This window comes from Molothrus ater, chromosome 4, assembly GCF_012460135.2.
Source record: "Molothrus ater isolate BHLD 08-10-18 breed brown headed cowbird chromosome 4, BPBGC_Mater_1.1, whole genome shotgun sequence".
NCBI lineage: Eukaryota > Metazoa > Chordata > Aves > Passeriformes > Icteridae > Molothrus > Molothrus ater.
This window is the reverse complement of record NC_050481.2, coordinates 48,863,452-48,871,245: the sequence shown is the minus strand read 5'-3', so window position 1 is coordinate 48,871,245 and position 7,794 is coordinate 48,863,452.

Here is a 7,794-nt window from a genome sequence, read left to right as displayed (position 1 = left end):
TTCTGTTTGTGCACTGCTTCTTCTTTTCTTTCTCTAGGCAATCATCACTGGCCACTATCAGACCTATGGCCTGACCCAATTACAGCAATTTTATGTATCTATGCCTGTTTCTGTCAATGAATCCAATGAGGTTGAAGGAGACAGTAAAAAAGATGGAAAGGTATGTTCTTCCCACAGTGAAGGATAATCATGTCTAAGTCAAGAGGTCATTGGAAAGTTTAAAAGGCCTCTCTTCTCAGAATAAGAAGCCAGTGACAGGGAGGCAGGGTTAGACAATCCTGAATTCCTGCCTGTAGGGATGCATTGCGCCTTCAGGCAAGGTACTTCCAGCTCCCACACAAGGGAATGGGTTAGCAGAAGGAAATAGTGTTAAGCTGTTTAATCAAAGGTCTCCGTGTTGGCTAACTGGAGGATACAGCAGCTCTCACACAGAACTGAAGCGTGCCCTGTTGGGCTGTCAGGAGCAGCAGGTCAGAGCAATGCTGCATGCCTTACAGACTAATGGTAATTAGCCTTAAATGATGAGCAAGAAACACCAAGTCAAATGGGCTGGGACATTTTTTCCATCATGATTCAAATAGGGAGAGTTTGCTCAGGCTAAAAGTCAGAGCTCCATTCCCACTAACAATCCCTGGGTACCTATCAGCTCCTGCTACTGGGGCCACAGCTGGATCAGTACTCTTGGCTGGGGTGTCACTACTGTGGATCCAGCCCTGGCTACATCCCTCTGTGCCTATTCTGCTTATTCTGATTGCATCAGCTGTATTATTTCTGTAAGACAGCTTATCAAAGCTTGGCTGCATTTGCTCTGCTTAGTTTTTTTTTTCCAAGTGGAATTCAGTTTGAAAATTAGTCCTGGTGGATGGTCCCAGGCTCCTACATAAAAGTGATATAATATTGACAGCTGGTCATTTTTAGCCTCCCAGTAAAAATTATTTCAATCAATCAATCAACCAATCAGATTGTTACTAGCTAGCCCCAAGTGCTAACATGGAAAGTGTGCCTATGCCTTCCTGCTAATCAACAAGATTCTCGTTTTATTCCAGTCAAAATGAGTTCACAGCCTTCTCCATTGAAACTCAAGTTATATAAGGTCCATCTTTTGCTGAGGAATGAAAAGAAGGGTGTTGGGGGGCACTCATATCCTCAGTGGTCAAACACAGACTCCTTCTACGAGAATCTCAGAAAAGGGGGGAAAATACCTGACAAAGTACTACTGAAGAGGGAAGGCAATATAGAAGTTTTCTTTTGTTGGAGACAAGTGGAGGCAAAGCTGAACACATGAAAAGCAGCTGTAAGATATAAACTATGTCTTTTTTTTATGCTGACCACGTATCTTCCACAAGCTATTATATTTGATGAGAAGGGGTCTTAAATGAAGGGTAAATTATATGTTTACATTCACAGACAAAATGCTTGGGTGATAATTCATGATGACAACAAAACTGCAGTTTTTACTAAAACCTTTTATGCAAGCCCTGCTTGAATCTCTCTTGGAAAGTGTGGGTTTATGTGTGTACTCTGGGACCTTGTGTTGTACCATTAACTAAAATAATTTGCTGTATCCAGACAGGTGCTGAAAGGATTGGCACTGGGTCAGTTCTTAAAAGTTCATTTGCAATCTGTAGGAATATTTTTTCTAGTGCATTTATAGACATTGTTTTAGTTAATACTCAGGTAAATAGAACATTAATTGAGTTTTGAAGTCCTGTAATTGTATACTGAAACATGCTGATCTCTTCAAAAATAGATTAAATAACGTGTGAAAATAAGCAGATAGCAGGACATACACCAATATGCATTGTGTTTATACACAGTGTATTTAGAGAACTAAACAGGAGATGATAGGACTCTAAAAAACTCACAATGTAATGTAAATTACTGTGGATCAGCCATTAGAATTTGCCTCATACTAGGTAGGCTCTGGAGCCCTGATTAAGTTTTTACCTAATAACTGGGATGATGGGGGATGGAGGGCGGGGGGGACAGAAATGTTGCTTCTATGTGACGTAAACTCATTGGATTTAGTTTTGCTTTTATTACTTCCCATATTCCAGGTTTGATTTGGAAGACCAGTGGGGCTGGAAGGAAGTTTTGAAGCCAGATGAACATGAAGTTCTTGGGGGTTTATCTTCCTGCAATGTGGACTCTATCTGAAAGTATGGAAGAAAATTGTGCCTGGAATTGAAGGTGAATGTTACAACCATATTGACCTGTGCCATTCAGGGACTGGACCCTTACTTCACCCTCTTGGTAATCTTCAACATGAACTATAACTCCATGTGGGCAAGAAGGGTCACTGCTCTGCCCTACATAACAAAAAGCAGAAGAGCCCCCATGAGTAACCCTGCAATCCAGAAGCAGCAATGGTTCTAGCTGGGTTTTGAGGCTGTAAACAATTTTCAGGTCTTGGCAGGTGATGAGAAAGCATGTATCACCTGAGACAAATGAAAATCTCAGTCTGTTCCTTAGGTCCTTTGGCTTCTGTGAGGAAACTGGGATGGCTTATTTTGGGATAAATCAATTTTTTCCTAGATTTTACTCAGATCCTGCAGATAGTCAGGTGACATAAAAACAATTGCATTCTATGTGCTGATTTCTGTGACAGTAAAGTGACTGAAAATCATTAGCAAATAGCACTCTTCCCAGACATGCTGCATCTTCCCCTTCAGATTTTCCACACTATTAAAATCCAAGCATGGTCCAGGTAAATCAGTGGAGATGTTGCATTGTCTTTAGCACAGACTGTGTTGGCTCTGTGGGCATCTGTGTGTGTACAGGTGAGGAAAGGAATTTCTGTCTGGAAATCTGCAGGAAAATTGGGTATTTTTCAAGATCCCCTTGCAACTCAAGCAATTCTATCATTATCTTTGACCCCGGGTAAGTTTCAAGTTGGCAACCACCAGGAAAAAACCAACAGAATTGTGTCAGCTGAAACTCTTGAGTAATGTGGAAAACAGGGATTTAGTAGGAAGAAGTGCCTCAGCAGTGCTGAGTAGATTGAAGGCTATTTGAGTATCATTCACTCTGCCTATCTAGTGGGAGAGAAGAAATCATATGGGGGTGGGACCCACCTGATTTTCTCATCTGTATTGAAAAAATCATCAGAGCAAAAACGGGTTTCACAATAAACTATATTGTTTACATAATGCAGAGTGGTTCAGTAGAAGGCTGAAGGCTATTCCAGTAGTATTTATGTCAGGTCCTGAACAACCACAATGAGAATGGGAATGAGATTTTGAGGGGCTCTTGCTCCTAAATGGCATAACTGCTTTTGCTGCCCATACTTTGTGCTTAGGATACTGAATATGGCTCTAGCCAAAAAGAGATATCAGAAAGACACCACTATACCAAAGAGGTAAATGAAAGAGATTTGGGAAAGAAGTAAGAACATAAATCTAAATCTACCAGTAAAATCTAATTCAAATTTTGGAACAAGGTGATCTCCATTTTTACCAACAGTTTTTCACACAGAACAGCTGAATCCACTTTTACTGGTGAAAATAGTTGGATATTGGTATGTATGTATTTCACTGAGAAAATCCCACATGTCAACAAATCACAGAAAAGTCATATTAGTATTGATGTGAAATCAAATGGTCATGCTTGGATCAATACCTTATAATAGTATTATGATGTTTTGGGAATACAAAATGCAAATTAGCAGTGATTGAAATAGCATTTTCATCTTATGTTTTAAATAATGTGTATTCTGCATTTTGCACATCATTACATCTTAAGCACACTCCCCCACATACCTACAAAGGCTTTGAATGTATATCTAATTGTATATAATGATGTATGAATTCTGCCATTGGGCAGCTGTGATTTGCCTATAAGACTGTGAAAACTGTAGAGAAAATGATGAGGTCAAGAGGAATTTCCTTGAAGAGGGCCTTGTTAGCTACTGAATGAAGTTCTTTGTATTTGAACCAAAGAGAAATTTTGGCAATTATTACAGTCATGGGATGAGCAAAACTTTTTGTTCCTCCTCATTTTATATAATATGCATCTTTTATATTACACTGAGATACAAGACATGTCTCTCATGATTACTTCTCTATTTATGCCAACCAAAGTCATTCAATCATGATGATAAATAGTCCTTTAAATTCATAACTATTTGCAATTTTGACACTTTCCTTTTAATTTGTTATTCTGATTTAAGATTGCTATTCAATACAGAATTGTGGGACAGTGTGCATTAAAGTATTTTTACTCAGATTTGTCCTTTGTCTTAATGATTGCAGAATATTTTCCAATCAAGATAACTGTTCCATATTTGAATGAGATACTACCTGTGCATTTAATATTATTTGTTATGCTGAACTTCTGCACGAGCTATGTTTACCCTGGACACAAAGTTGCTTTGTATTTCTTCTACACAGTAAGATCACTGACAATTTGGAAGAAATATCTTCCATTATTCCATATCCCATCTTTTTCAGTGCTCTAGCAGAATGACAAAAGAAGGTGCAAGAAAATTCTTCAGGGATGTTTGGATGAGAATGATCCAATGATGAGAATAAGCATCTTTAGCTGTCAAGGGCTATGTTGCTGGTGAAATGAGAAAAGATACAGAAAAAGTAATTTTGAAGAAAAAGTTAAGGCAGAATAAAAGGTATGCAGCAGAGAACTGTGTGTTCAGAAATCTCTTGGAAATCATGTATGCACGGAAAAGGAAACAAGGAGGCAGCAGAGGGCAGAAGAACAAATTGCTAAAGGGATGAAAACCAGTGAAAGACATTATGAGGACGCTGGATTCAAAAATGGTCTGAGGAGGAAGTATTAGTGGAAAAATAAATTCTCTCTCATGTAAGAGCTTAGAACTCAAATGCTTCCTTCACCCTGTAGACAGTGAAGAAGCTGGGAGATTTGCTGTAGAGAAATTATGTTGTGCTGAAGTTTATGGTGAAGAAGTCCATACATCTCATGGCATGAACTCTAAACGGATTTCTTCTTTCTGCCATAGAAATAGAAAAAATTTGATAAATGCAATTTGTGTGTATGCATGTGACACCTGTCTCAGTTGTACGTTTAAGGCATGTTCCTGCATTGATAGAGAATCATCCGCATCTTCTAAAGATCCCTAACACCTCTCTGGGCTGTCTCTTACTCTCGCAGTATCTGCTTCCTCCCAGTTCTTTGGGGACTGTCAGGAATGAATCAGAGCCTCACAAAATGCGCCTTACCCAGACACCATTAGGAAAAGTGATGTCATCCTCTGCCATTCTCCTGCTCCCTGCTACTGCTCTAGTGTTGTACCTGGCCATTATGTAGACCACAAATGGGGTTTTTATTTCTTTCCATACTTTTGCTTAACCGAGAGCTACTGTGCACAATTGAGAATTGTGTTTGAAAGTGTAAAGTTACGTGTAAAAATTTCTTTTATGTTTTCCATAAAAGCTATTCCACAACAGTAAGTTGCACTGTATTGCTTTTGCATCTTATCAGCTGCTTCTAACTTAATCTTATGATACATAGACAAATACAACCTTTATAATGTAAATAATTGTACATAAGAGCCTCAGAAAATCAACAGCTAAATATATTAACATCCTGTTTAAAATTAACCAAAATATTTAAGAAAGGTAATGTACTTCTGGCGCGAACCTATTTTATGAAGTAGGATAAAAACTACTTCTTTTGTTTGTAAGGCTCAGGTGACTTTTTTAAGGCTAGAGTTAACCACCTGAAATATTTTGCTTTCCAAAATGGAGGCCTTTTCTCCTAGCTTTAGAAAAACCCCAAACATCCAAACATTTAAAGCTATTTTTTCTAGTAAGGAGTCATTTATATTTATAAATTTATATTGCCAGTTTCAAACAAATATGGATTTGAATGTGTTTATGTCTAATAAGCAGTGAAGTATCACTAAGCGCTGATCAAAACTTAGGGTTTAAAATTCATTTTTGAATGGAGGAGAAAACTGCTAAACTAGATGTTACTGGGAAAGGGCCATGATTTCTTGGATACATCAAAATACTCTTTGGTAAAAAACACACAAAATTGATAAATTTAATTTGTGTTTCTTCAGAAAGGCACAACCTTCCTAAGCATTTACTTTCATTGCCTTCCATGTAATAAGATCTTGTTACTTTGCACACCCTCAGATTTAAATGCATGTGAGAGAAAACCTTTTGAAATGTCAGGACTGGAAGTTAAGTTCTCTCAGAGGTGCTCTGGTGCCTGGTGAGGAGGCAGGAGCAGTTTTGGGACAGATCAAGAGGAAGGCATCACTGCGCTTTTGCCTATGGCCTGAGTGGAGCCCTGTTGGTTTGGGTGTTTCTAACGCAAACTGGGCAGTCTGTGTCTCCAAGGTACAGCAGGTTTTGTGCACGATTTTGCAGACCCTGCATACAGGCTTCTCTAGGAATTGCATGGATGGGATCTCTACAGAGGGGTGCCTTTCTCCAGTGACACGATTTCCCTCTCTATTACATTGTTGTAAGCCAAACAAATGTAAAGAATTCCCAAGGGCGATGATACAGACAAGGTTTCACCCTTGCTGACAACTGCTGGAAAGCTGTGACTCAATACTTCTTTGCCCATGAGCTATGAAATGGCTATTTCCATAATATCATTGCACTAACTGTTCCTCCTCTAAGTTACTACAATGACAATGAATCCCTATAAGCCAGGGATGGCCAGTAATGAAGAATAAATAGCTTTTTGATAGAGGGACAGACGGGGCTACTAACGGCAGCTTCAATGGCTGGAATTGGGCATCATTGATAATACTGCCTAAATTTAATTACTTCGTTTTGTGACACACAGTATCCCCCTTGTCTCAGCTTAATGGTTTTGACTTGCTATTGTGAGAAGAGTTTCTGCCTGGAAAGGGAAGAAAGGTGATTTTGAAGTTATAAAAGAATGTGAATTATTTTTCTGATATATATAGCAAAATACAAATATAATAGAATGTATAGTATCTTTCTATTATTTGAAGCACTCACAACATAATCATTATATTTCCTGAGCTTACTTTTAAAGGAGATTGCCCAACAGTTGCACTAAATAATCCAATAGCTAAGCCAGAAAATAATTCTATTTTTATTTATGTTCAATGAGGACTGTGATCATGTGTAGTTTTAAATCATGAACTCCTAACCACACTGTGAAACCATGAGAACAGAAAGCCCAGGCTAGTATATTAAACTATTTGACACCCAGCAGAGGAAACCAGTGTGTTCCATTTTAATAATGGAAGAAAATTATTATACCTAACAAGAAAGAGAAAGTAATGTTATGAACCTAATGCATTAATGCCAAGAATTTTTATCCCAACAGACATTTTTCATAAATATTCTTCATACTTTCATTCTAAAGTGGACCACTAAATGTTTTAGATAAATAATCTTTTGGCTTAATTTTATATTCTCTTTTTCTAGACTGATTTCATTTTCAGAAAGACATATGCCAAATTTATCTTATGTTAGTTTTAACATCAGGATATAATCTGAAGATTAAGGTAAGAGATATATTTATGAATAGGTGGTGTCTATTTTTGTTTTCAATTCTCCCTACTTACTGTTGTTGTTACCATTATCATAGCATCTGTAAGGCTGCAGAATGTGACATTTTAAAGATATGTTTGCTAGTGGCTTTTTCAATTTCTGTTTAACTAAAATGTTTCCTACTTCATTCACCTACCCTTACAATTTACATTAGTCAACACTCCATCAATAAAACCATCAAAATGATCTACTACATTGTAGACAAAAGTTATTGTGTCAAGTTGACACTAATCAGTTAATTCCAGTAAACCTTCAGATAAACAAAAGCTTGTTGTCT